The sequence below is a fragment of the Nicotiana tomentosiformis genome, chromosome 5 (assembly GCF_000390325.3).
Source record: "Nicotiana tomentosiformis chromosome 5, ASM39032v3, whole genome shotgun sequence".
NCBI classification, from domain to species: Eukaryota; Viridiplantae; Streptophyta; class Magnoliopsida; order Solanales; family Solanaceae; genus Nicotiana; species Nicotiana tomentosiformis.
Genome location: NC_090816.1, coordinates 53,817,783 through 53,831,535, shown reverse-complemented (window position 1 = coordinate 53,831,535; position 13,753 = coordinate 53,817,783). Strand labels below are relative to the sequence as shown.

Sequence of the window (13,753 nt, the reverse complement as noted above, 5' to 3'; positions counted from 1 at the left end):
GCAAGTTGATAATCTTTCTCAATATTTAAACGAATCTGAGCGACTCCGGCTTGCTGTTGGGCTTGTTGTTTCGCTATGGTCATCTGAGCATGCTCCAATTCCTCTTTCAGCCTTTCTATAGTTCTTTGATCATTTCTCCTCATGTTCGACCCCTCAGGCCTATCTCCAAACGACGAAGGATCATTAAACCAGGTAATATATTCAGGGATCACCTCTCCACAATCTCGGTCTTCTACTATCACATTCAACTCCGAGACTTTACTTGCATACCAAATTTTTATAATTTCTTTTTCGTCATGAGGTTGATCTTTACCAAAATCATAACAAAACTTGCTCATATCTCGTGTTGGTGGCACTCTTGTAGTCGTGCAAACTGGCGCATTACCCGAAGTGGAGCATAGGGCTGAACACCATCCAATCCTATGAGTACCAAATAAGAATGGTATGCAGACTCACAGATGACCTCTTTAGAGGAAAACCAATCGTAATTCCAAGTGATCCATTTGGCGTACAGAGTAAGAAGTAGTTCTTTCCAGGCATCTATCCCTTTTGGTAAGTAACATTCATCAATTCTTTTCTGGTGATCATAAGTATGATTGGGCCATAGCTCCCTAAAATTAGTGATCGTAGGATGACGATAAAAATGCTCCAAAAACCATATCTGTAGCAAAATGTTGCAACCATCAAAGTTTCGCGCACCCAATTTACATCTAGTTAAAGCACGAAAAATGCAAGAAAGAATCATAGGGACCAAAGTATAATCATCCCCTTTTGAAGTTAGAGCCTCAACTACACCTGCCAAGCGGAGGTCAATGCCTCCTTCCCTTTCCGGGAAAACTACACGCCCCAAAAAAACAACCATAAATGCAAACCTTCTGTGAACCTTTCATGTTTCTTATTTTTCTTTGATTTCAATTTCCCCACATTCCTTTCAAAATTGCATTCTAGGCCATACAAGTGAAACAGAAATCCCAACTTAACCCCCTTGCCTCCTAAACCTTCATATTATCCGTAATTTATGTTCAGGAGCTTCAGAAACTTACCCTCATTCACATTCTTTGGTACTATGGGCCTTTGGCGGCGAAGATTGCGGCCCCACCCCTGAAAATGGGCGATTTCCTCCAAGGTCCGAGTCATTTAGTAAAACGGAACACATTGTTTTCAGGATCCCAGTGCGGAATCAAAGCTTCGATCACATCCCTCCTGGGCTTGATCGTCATCATGTGAACCAAATGTCCCAAGTATTTCTTTATTTGGTTTCGCTCATATTCCTTAAAGTCTCTCCACCAATCCCACAACAACTGTGGTATCTGATCGACAATCAGAAAATCCGTTATCCCTTCTGATCTGGGCCTCTTTTCAGATTTACCTCTTTTCCCACTCATGGTGTACCTGTTTACCCAGACACGAGGTTAGGCTTTAGTCAAATATATTATTGACACAAAAAATCCGATTTCATGGGTTTTGACTCTATAAAAATAAAAAATAAAAGCCAAACTGTGGGACTAGAAAAAATAATTACATTAGTAAAATAATCATGAAATTAAAAAATAAAAGGCTCAAAATGACTATTTTTTCTTAAAAACAAGTGAACAGAAAAAAAAAAAACTGGCCTCTTTTGTTAAAACGGCCATTTCGTATTTCTAAGGAAGGTTTCAAGGCTATTTCGACAAAAGGAGCGAATGCAAGGACAAAACTAGTCAAAAGAGATAAAACTAACAAAGTGACTATATTATTATTATTATTATTATTTGAAAAAATAAAAATAAAATAATAGCCCATAGACACTTTTTTTTTTTGTTTTTTGGGGGTTGAACCTGATGAAGGTTGCCTACGTATCTCACATCCGGTAAGAATCAAACCCGCATAGTTCGGTCTAAATAAATAAAACCATTTTGAAAATTATGATTTTACACATTAGAACCCTTCAAAATTTTATTTTATTTTTTAAAAAAATGGATTTTTTATGAAAATTTTGAGGAAATTTTCTCTTTCTCTCTTCCCTGTTCAATCAATCTATCCTAAAGCCGGTCAACATTTCAGTAAAGCCTACCAAATAATGTTACATGTAGCATAGAAAAATAAACATGTTGGTCTAAAAAATTGGTACCTGTCCTATACGGACCCGGCCCCTGTGCCAAGTCCCGGTAAGTCCAATGCACATGATGCAAATAAAGCGTAGCCTACTAGGGATATTCATTGCTGGTGGCTTTTTCTTCTAAGTTTTCAAATCCTAAAGGAGATGGTATCTAGACCTGGCTTACCCGAGTGGACGACCCGAGCCGAGGAGTGTCAAGCGTCACCAGTAGTAGAACAGCACTGGCTAGCTAATGGCTCTCCCGCCTAAACATGTGTGACTAAATCCTTCACCAGAAGCTGGTAGGCTAACTGGCTTTATCTCAAGACAAAAATTTTGTGATGCTGGTAGGAAAACACAACATAACTACCTATCAGAAAACTCAGAGGGGTGCGAGAGAGGATACAATTTATATCACAGTTCAAATAAATGTCAAAACGGTAATGAAGCGACAAATAGTACATTAGGCTTCCAAACACAATAATATCCAAAGCATGATAAAAGCCAAACAAGAATCAATATACAAAGCTCGAATTCTTATTAATTGTTCCCCAGCAGAGTCGCCAGAGCTGTCACACCTCTCTTTTCCCGCAACCTTTATTACGAGGTTGGGTTAGAAGAGTTTTTCTAATTAAAGTGACAATTTGAAAAGGGATTATTTATTATTCAGAGTCGCCACATGGAATTGAGTTTTGGTCTTCCAAGTCACCTTTTATTGAATCCCTTATCAAAAGGAAGATTTGACTCCTAATTTATGGTCTACGAAAACAGAAGACTGAGTAAGGAATTCTGTTGACTGAGGGGAAGGTGTAAGGCACCCCTCGAGTCTCGTGATTCTAGCACAGTCGCTTTATTGACTAATGTAAGGCTTAAATCAATTTTATAGCTATTCTTGTATTTTATTGATTATGGCTAATTTATTACCGTTTAATTAATTATTAATTTTTTTTTTTATTGTTTGGACCCAGATGCGATACGCACACAAGGTATTTTTTTGAAGTTAGATATTAAACCAAAGTACGGAATGTACACATGGTTAAGATATAATTATTTTAAATTTAAAGGCATCAAGGCGCGGAATGCGCACATGATCCTTTTATTATTTAAGCATATCAATCCAAGATTCGAGTATGAACACATGGGCTAATAGCGTATTTAGAAAATTTAATTATTTTGTCTCTTTCATATTCGAGATATTTAATTGTATATTTCATTACGTATTGCAACGAGTCTTCAATTAGTTCATGGCTCATTTCCTTTCTCACAATTATTTTTTTACCATTCTTTTTGTTTCACATAACGGACTTTGAATTAATTCGGAACTCACATCCCTAACTTATAATTATTTTCTATGGATAGGCATTGAAATGTGCACATACCTAATTACTTATATTCTCCCATAACCCTATTCTCGGTGGGAATGTAAAAGAAATGTATTCGACAGCTTAGCCTCCAACATCTAATTTATTTACAAAGAAGATTGTTTATGCTAACAGAAAATAAAATGAAGTTTATATAATGGAGAAACAAACTCAAAACAATTTCCAGCTTATTCTTGAATGATGGAACAAAGAAAGAATCTACATTCTTAGATTAATTTAGAATAGCTAACATTGTATTAAAATAATTAACAGTAAGTAAAAAAACTTGAAAAATTTGATACAACTAACGAGATTTTCTTTAAAGTATTTCTACTAACACTAACACTTGAAAAACTTTTACTTTTCATGGGCAAATAGTTAAACATTTGTGAACGTATATTCCAAGAAAACAACAAAAACTTAATAGAGAAAAACCTATCATAATCTTAAAACATTTATTATAATTTATGGCCTATTTACAAGAATGACTGCCCAAATTAAGAGAAATATGACTTCAAGGATTAATTAAACCAAGTGTTCAAGCGTAGATCTATTCATGACATATTTATGGACTAAACTTCGAAGATGATTTGAATCAACCAAGACTAGAGATATATTTTAATAACACTATATACATTGAATTATAGAGATAGATGACGGTAAATCCGATATCAAACAAGAACAAACTCACATTTGTATTCAGCAAACTTTTAAGAAAATTAATATAAAGACACTACTAGAAATTCGGCAAAAACCGACCAAAGTCGACCGACCAACTTTGGTCGGTAAAAAAACCGACCAAAGTTGGTCGGTTTTTCAAAATATATTTTTTTTTTTACGAAACCGACCAACTTTGGTCGGTTTTCTTTGGCGTAAAAATGCGGAAAACTATTTTTGAGTCCCGCGAAATTTATGTTTCAAGAAACCGACCAACTTTGGTCGATTTTTCAATTAATATAAATAAAAATTATATTAAAAAAACCGACAAAAATTGGTCGGTTAATTCGGCGGGTCATTTAAAAAAACCGACCAACTTTGATCGGTAATTTTATTTTTTTAATAAAACCGACCAACTTTGGTCGGTTATTTTCGTGCGAAAATACAATTAAAGAGTATAAATCAAATAAAAGATAGTCTTAAAACAAAATATACAAATGGTCTAGTGGTAGAATAGTATCCTGCCACAGTACAAACTCCAGTTTGATTCCCAGATGGTGAATTTTTTTTTTACATAATTAAAATACCGACCAACTTTGGTCGATTTTTTTTGCAATATTTTTTTTAAAATTTAATTGACCGACCAAAGTTGGTCGGTAATTTCCGACCAACTTTGGTCGGTATTCCTTTCCGACCATAAAAATACCGTCCACACGTAAATGGTCGCGTTTTGGTCGGTTTTTTGCCATTACCGACCAACGTTGGTCGGTTTTTACCGAATTTCTAGTAGTGAGATTAACACACGTTCATATTTAAATCATGACATTATTATTGAACTAACAAGGAGATTGAATATTACCTTTTTGCGCAGATTTCACAATAGATAAATAGATACAATCTACTGATTTCCAAAGTTAAAAGATGTTAACTCTTCAGCAACCTCGAACGAAAACCTCGACGTCAAAACTTCTTCAACTTGTTCGAATGATTCATAGAGAGAAGTGATCTTGTGAAAGATAAAGGAATTCTAAAAAGAAAACTAAAGTACAGCTCTTTCAAAATAAAACCTTTTTTTTACTGCAGGAATACTTCTGATCTCCTCCTCTTGTCTTTTTCTATCAATCTCGTTTTGTTTCTTATGTTCAAAGTTTTTTTTTTCTTTTCAAAATCTTGCCCCTCTCTTTCTTTTTGAGTTTTTCCTTTTATAAAGAAGAACAATGGTCGTTATCCAGTCTTGTGCCAAGGAGTTGAAGTGAAGATGTGGGATTGAGGTTCAGAAAAGAATTGAGACGTGAGGTGTGGGCTGGAGTAGATTGACGTGAAGGGGAAGGGAATTAGGGAGTTAGTTATATTTTTATCTTTGTGAGAGCAAATTAGGTGAATATGGAGGTGTATGTGAGAGTCATGGGGTGAGTGGAATCTCTTTTAAGTTAAAATTTTTTACTAAACTTTTGGCAAAGTTACGTGAACTTAATTGCTTCTTCTTCTTTCTTTTTTTTTTTCTTTTTTTTGTTTTCTTTTAGAACTAAAATTAAATTAAAATATTTATGCAAAAATATTAATTAACTATGTCTGACTAAATATATATATATATATATATATATATATATATATATATATATATATATATATATATATATATATATATATATAATTTAATTACACTAAAACAAATACCACAACTTATTCAAATTCTTATTAAAAGAAACCATTTATTTTTGTAAATTTTCTTTTTCTCTTTACAAATGGAAATAAAATTTGTACTACAAGCATGTGAATATTTTTGTAGATTTGTTTTTAATTAATTTTTTTTTTAAAACTAAAACCTATTAAGAGTAAGATAAAAGTTTAAAATATTAAGATTAGACCTTAAAGAAATATTTACACTAAAATAATATAAAATTCGGGTGTGGTCAAAAATTAGTTGTTCACAGTATGATGGTCACAACCACAATGCAATCCATTAATCTTTCCGAATCTAAACTCGTCAACAAGACATAAGAACCTATTTCATTCCTCGAATGAACAACATAATAAAATCATTCAACATGCTTATACTCGAGATTGTACAACATATCAAGACAAAAATCAATAATCCATAATCCTTTAATATCCCAAGCAAAAATTTTTCTCAGCAGATCCAAACCATCTAAACACATTCTGCAGTCACATATACTCATCATATAGCTATCTAACCACCCACCGAGCCATCAGTCCTACTCTCATGGGCACTACCAGACATATGAGTCTGAAAGCACATACTCACGCAACTGAAACGACCTAGTCCAAACTGCGATCTAAACCTGGCGTCAAGTCTTCTAGACTGGCCTATCCCTATAACACGGAGGACATACCTTACACCCCATCCATAACATCACAATCCGTCGATGTACAGTCGACACCGAATTCTCAACAGAATGTAAGAGTGGATGGTCAAAGAGACACGCTTCAAGCTAAATCAATATCGCACGATAAAGAAGGAAAGATGGGACATTTTCTACATATCTTGTGGCCTCTTGGAGATAGGTATGGACATCATTATACCGATACGCAAGACTCTACTTAGACACTTGCTCATGAAAAGTAGAACCTATGCACTTAGAGCTCTGATACCAACTTGTCACAATCCAAAATCCCACCTTAAGGATAATGATGGCACCTATTCTCTAAAATTAGGTAAGTCGATTATTTACAACAATTAAACCAATAAGACATGAAATTATGAAGCTGAGTTTAATATAAATATGAAAATAAAGGTGATACAAGCCAACACAATAAAAATAACAACAAATCCTCCAAGACTGGTAGTACAGAGTCACGAACCCTAACTGAATACATGAAAAATATCTCAAAAATACAATACTATTCAGATAGAGAATTGATAGTATAAATGTAAGGAAAGGACTCCAAGGTATTACGACAAACAAAATATCTCTACCTTGAATCCTTGCAATCAAGGAAGCTCTCGCAACCTGGGTCTGCTACCTCCAACACCTGGATCAGCGCAAAAATATACATAAGTGTAGTATGAGCACACCACGATCGATACCCAGTAAGTATCAATACTAACCTCGGTGGAGTAGTGACAAGGTTTAATTCAAAACACGCACTAGTAAAAATATCATGTACAAAATGTTAAAGACTGACAACATGAATAATAACATAAGGAAATAATTGAATCTCATTGGAATAAGTGATAGAAATTTAGAATAAATAAAGTTCATGTCTCGACGATAAGTCGTCACATTTAATCACACATATATGGCACCTTGTGCCCCCACTATCAATCACCCTCGCACAACAAATACCTCGTGCCACAACATAAGTCACACTTGCATGCCAAAGACCTCATGCAACAATATAAGTCACACTGGTATGGCAAAGACCTCACACTACTACGTATATCATACCTACGTAAGTTACCAATGACAAGCTCGAAACACACACTTAAATTATGCTCGCTAATCAAATATAGCATAGTATAATATCGTATCCAAAGGGATTGGATTTAAACAGTATTCTTGTAGTTTTTAGCTTGGTCGCTATCCAGGAGAATCAATAATTAAGATTTATATGATTAATAACTAAAATTTACTAATAATCAAAAGCTATTGACTAATGAAAACCAAAATAAGGAATAAGCAAAGAAGATTATCAATGGGAGAAGATAGGGTTTTGATAGGATAGATGCAAGATAATTGTTCGGGATCTAACCATAGATAATTCACTTTTAAGGTTCAAGTGAGTCTCTCGAATTCACTCAATTATTAGTTCACACGCTCAGTAAAAACTCCTCTCTCGATTAAGTCTCAACCTCGCGAGATGAACCAATTTAAGCACGTGAAGATATGCAAGAATGCGTAGTAGATTGGTCTTTAGTAGAACCTCTCTTGATTATCCTCCTAAATAGGTTTAATCAATTATTCAACTAGCCTCTTTCAATTACTAAGAAGAATTAATGAACTCAACCAACAATATAATGCAAAGATATCACAAGTTATGCCTCTCTCGATAACATGAACAAGTGAGTATAGATGCAATGATTGAATCATCCAAAAATGCTTCTATACATAAAACTAGACTTACAATCCACAAACAATCATCAATACACCAAATCCATCAAACCCTAAAGAGAAGTACTCCATAGATATGGAGCAATTTATCACAAATATAATTAAAGTATAGGAAAACATAAATTCAATCCAAACTCGGGTCTTGAGTGAGGAAGGAATGATGAAATCATTGTGCTTTTGCTCCTCCAACTCTTCCTTAGCTTCCTTAGGTCCAAAGTATGTCAAAAGTCAAGAAAAAAACGTTTTCCATGTATTTATACCAAGTAGGGTTGGCCCCAGATGAAACCACCTTCTCCTAGCCGAAATAGGATTTTCACTCTGTAAAAATTGCACAGGCGCACCGCATGGAGGGACGTGCCATGCGGGGAATTAGTGGGGAAATCCAAAGAGCTCAACATCTGTCAGGAAGCAAGTTTTGTACAGCCGTGGTGCCCCATGTGCCACGATAGTGAGAATTTCTCAAAGTACGGATTTTGCTTGCGTTTTGACATCCAGACTTGGTTCTCGAACCTTGAACACGATCCCGGCTTAATCCCTTGGTCTTTTACTCAAACATCAAAGCTCCAAATAGCTCGAATTAGTTCCACAACATCTACAGGGCTCGAAATCACTCCTACAAGGTATAAACACACAATAAGTGCAAAACACTACCAATTAAGGCTCAAACACGAATAAAGTGTAGTGAATTAGAGTGCAATAAGTGACTAAAACACAAGATTATAGCCTACCATCAACACCCCATACTTAAACAATTGCTCGTCCTCGAACAATAAAACTATACTTCATATAGACACGATCTTTTTTCAACGATTCTAATAACCCATCACACCAAGAATATTTAAAACAGATTAAGTACAATACCATAACATCCTTGCCTCAAGATTTGACTCAAACGTACCATGGAATTATCACAACTCGCTCACTTACTCTAACATAGAGGTCAACAACATTACCTTTCCTTTATGAATCAAGTGCCCTCACACAACAATAGAGAGTAGTTCCATACGAAATGAAATTTAAGAATAATTAGGAACTCAAGATAGAAAGAATTCACTCACTCTCAGAAGCAACATTCATATGCCACAAAAGACGTACCATAGGCTTGCCCGTAGTGTACCACTCTAGTAATTGAGTTCATTCAGTCAAGTTTCAAGTAGGACATTAGTTGGTTGTAATGTAGGCTGTAGGATGTGTAAGATACATTTAGATATAAGAGTGACTACACCTCCCTAAGCACTTTAATATATACAATTAACCATTCAAAACCCCACACTTATGTCAAACTGTAACTCCACCTTCACTTCAATATACATTAACTCCCTACTTCTTTATGCACAAATACATCAAGTTACCACTATCAAGGAATATATTTTCACAATCATACACTTATTTTTTTTCTTTTTTTTTTCAATTCAAGTGGATCTTACTTTTTCAAAACAATGCACATTTCTCTTTATTTCAATAGTTCCACTCAAAAGCCAAACCAGCCACCCACACTTCAACTTTTACAAAGGTCATAACAAATTCAAGTGCTCACGAGAGGCATAAGGTTCGAATAGATTGCCAATTCAAAAAATTAGGTAGGGCTTGTAATATGGTTGCCAAAGAAATAGGATTGCAGGATCAAAGGGGTTAACTAAGAAACATAACAATTAGGCGGGTAAAAGCATATATTTGGCTCAACAAAGAAATGCATATATCACTTTCAATACTGAATAAAACTACTATTTTCGCTTTGCAAACACACGGGGCAAATTCTAGACATCAAATGTAATGCATAGAATAACACAAGACCTCATACATGCATGTCACATAACTCACTCTGAATTGGAGTATCACAACACTCTAGTCAAAGTAGTTAAGCAAAGTTAAGATCATACAATTCAAGGTACTTATACAAGAGTAAAAAACTGAGCCTAAGCATCACAACTAAAGCACTTACTATTCTCAAGGTATAATAAAGTCAAGATATATTTTTTTCAATTCAAATCACAGCACAAGGTTTCCTACTCTTGACAAAAAAAAAACTAACTATTCCCGGTTCAAAACAAAACCCTTGGAAAAGAACCGCGGCACAAAGAAAAATCAAGGGGAAATTACTACACTACCTACAAATGAAAATCTTTTTGTCTTTTTCCATTCGACTTTAATCCCTCAAGAAACCTGTCGATGATATCCATTGTCGGGAAAAATTGAAAAATTTAAAACTTTTATGTTATTTTTTTCTATCTCTAACTACTATAACTAACAAATAGAAAAATAATACACACACATACATACAAATATCTGCACCCCACACTTTAAGTTGTGGCATGTCCCTATGATACACAATTAAAAAGCATAAGGTAAAGGAAACTTCCCTGAATATCTAGTCGTGGTCTGAGTCAAATTCGGGCTCCCTTCCTCGGGCCCGAACTAATGCACACATCCATGCAGACAACTTCTTCTCGACCTTGTTTGGGTACACCCCACACTAATCTTTCTCGCTCAATGCAGCCTTCTCTTTCGAGCCCTTCATATTCCACTCAACACTCGCAGTTGGTTTTCGCTTTTGTGCCCCCTTTGATACATTCATCTCAAAAGTCACAGTCTCCTCACCCACTCTAAGCATGAATTTTTTCTAGTATATATCTAATATAGATCTACCCGTCACTATGAATGGTCTTCCTAGGATGAGGGGGACCTCCTATAAAATCCACAAAAAATACGAACTTATCCACCCGAACTAACACATCTTCCACTATCCCCTCGGGTATTAAAGTCGTTTGGTCTGCCAGCTACAACGATATTGGTGCAGACCTTATCTCTCCAATCTCCTTCTCCAGTATCCTGTAAATAGATAGAGGCATTAAATTAATTGAGGCACCAGAATCACATAATGATTTATCATAATGAATAGTTCCTACAAGGCAAGGTATAGTAAAACTCCCTGGATCTCCACACTTTTATGGGAGATTGTTTTGAAATATCGCACTGCAATGCTCAGTGAGCTTGACCACTGAGGTCTCTTCTATCTTCCTCTTCTTTGTAAGGATCTCCTTCAAGAATTTGGCATAAGCAGGCATTTGTGAGAGCAGTTATGTGAATGGTATGTTTACATGACCCTGTTTCAGCACATCACGAAATCTCCCAAACCGCTTGTCCAGCTTTTCTCTATATAGCTTTTGGGGAAAAGGTAGCGCAGGCATAAGCTTGCTCTCATCATGTTCCTCCCTTCTTGAAGTTTCTCCCTTCTTCTTATTCTCAACTTTTATCTGACCCTTGTTCTTTTTATCAACATCATTCTTCAGCTGCTCCTCACTTTCTTTTTCTAGTTTCACATTATTTTGGATCGGGGTAAGATCTTTCAATACTTGCCCACTTCTCAAGGTTACATCATTCACTATTTCATTGGGATTTCTCTCAGTATCAGCAGGGAGAGCTCCTGGAATCCTCTCAGATAATATTGTTGCAAGTTGCTCAACCTGTCTCTCCAGGTTTCAAAACCCAGTGCCAGTTCTTTGATAGCTGCTCCATGGGCGTCCAACCTCTCATCAGTCTTTATAATGAAGGCCTTGATTAGATACTCCAGACCAAGCCGAATGGGCTGTTGAGGCTGATATTGCTACCTCTGCTGATTTTGGAATGCTGGAGCTCCTTGTCCCCAAGGTCTAGAGTTATTTTGTTGCCAAGCATTCGCAGTACCTCCAGGTGAGCTCCATGAAAAATCGGGGAGCCTCTGACCCATTGCATTAAAATTGTAGTTTCCCACAACATTCACTTCCTCAGTTGAAGCTTGATACTCATGAGTAGGTTGTCCTCTTCCACATATATCACAAACTGTGTGACGCTCATTTTGTATCGAGGCTAAGGTCTGCTTTCGTATTTCCTTAGCCATAGCATCAAGATGTACATGCACAGATGTATTAGCATCTACTTGGTGAACATTAGTTGATCTTTTTCTTTCAGCACTCTCAGAGGTCCACTGATTTGCATCTTCAGATGACTCATCCAGAATTGTAACTATATCCTCTGGAGTCTTCTTCATCAAGGGGCCTCCAGCTGCATTACTCAATGTTCTACGCGAGGATGGTGTCAATCCATCCCAAAAGTCCTGGTGTTGCATCCAAAGTTCAATTCCACTATGTTGACACTTTCTAACTATCTCCTTAAACCTCTCCCATGCTTCAAAACAGTTTCAGTCTCTTTCTGTCATAAGTTATGGATTTCTCTTCTAAACTTGCCCGTTTTAGCTAATGCCTCGAAGTCCATCAGATGTGTATTTGGATCTTCGTTCATCTTCCCTCTGAATACACAGTAATTCTGAAGGGTTTGAAGCAACCCTTACTTCAACTTAAAATTGTTAGCTGCAATTGAAGGTGGTCTAACACTTGATAAGCCTAGATTGTAGACCCGTCTAGCATAGTCACCCAGTGGTCTCCCAGGCATGGGAGCTATATTTTCGAACTGGTCTGTAGCCAAGGGTTGATTCTGTACAATTCTCCGACCCTTCTCTTCTTCATAGATAATCCGTGCATCTCTAATAGATGCTTCCTCAGCATCCTATGCAACTTTTTCTGGTTGTTATGCTGCCTCCCTCGCAGCCAAATCTACATTATCATCACCGTTTCCAGCCATAGTTTCTTTGGTTGAGGATTGCCCAACCTTTTTTGATGTCTCAGTGAGATATCTTTCCTTCCTCAGTTGTCGCAGTAGCTTTTCTATCTATGGCTCGTATGATAGCACTTCTTTCGCAGAAGCTCGAGTCATGCACCAATCTAAACCTGTAACCTGCGCACAGTCAATGAACACCAAACATAAAAAGAGAAAAATAAAATAAAATAAAAAGAAAAATTCCTGAATTAGCACTACAAACTATTTCAAACACTATTGATTGCCAATCCCTGGCAACGACGCCAAAATTTGACGAGCTCAAAACACACACTTAGATTATGCTCGCTAATCAAATATAGTATACTATAATATTATATCCACACTGATTGGATTTAAATAGTATTCTCGTAGTTTCTAACTTAGTTTCTATCTAGGAGAATCAACAATTGAGATTTATATGATTAATAACTAAAATTTACTAAGAATCTAAAGCTATTGACTAATGACAACCGAAACAACAAATAAGCAAAGAAGATTATCAATGAGAGAAGATAGGGTTTTGATACGATAGGTACAAGATAATTATTCGGGATCTAACTCTAGATAATTCACTTCTAAGGTTCAAGTGAGTCTCTCGAATTCACTCAATTATTAGTTCACATGCTCAGCAAAAAATCATCTCTCGATTAAGTCTCAACCTTGCGAAATGAACCAATTTAAGCACGTGAAGATATGCAAGGATGCATAGTGGATTGGTCTTTAGGAGAACCTCTCTCGATTATCCTCCTAACTAGGTTTAATCAATTATTCAACTAGCCTCTTTTGATTACTAAGAAGAATTAATGAACTCAAACAACAATATAATGTAAAGATATCACAAGTTATGCCTCCCTCGATTACATGAACAAGTGAATATATATGCAACGATTAAACCATCCAAAAATGCTTCAATACATAAAAATAGAGTTACAATCCACAAACAATCATCAATA

General features: G+C 35.9%; 1 non-coding gene across 1 annotated transcript; it reads left to right on the top strand.

The window, feature by feature from the left end:
- The first annotated feature begins 12,283 nt into the window (after positions 1-12,283).
- LOC117278163 (small nucleolar RNA R71) lies at positions 12,284-12,389 on the top strand. Its single transcript, XR_004508485.1, has one exon. It is a non-coding gene; the product is annotated as a small nucleolar RNA R71 (small nucleolar RNA).
- The last annotated feature ends 1,364 nt before the right edge of the window (positions 12,390-13,753 follow it).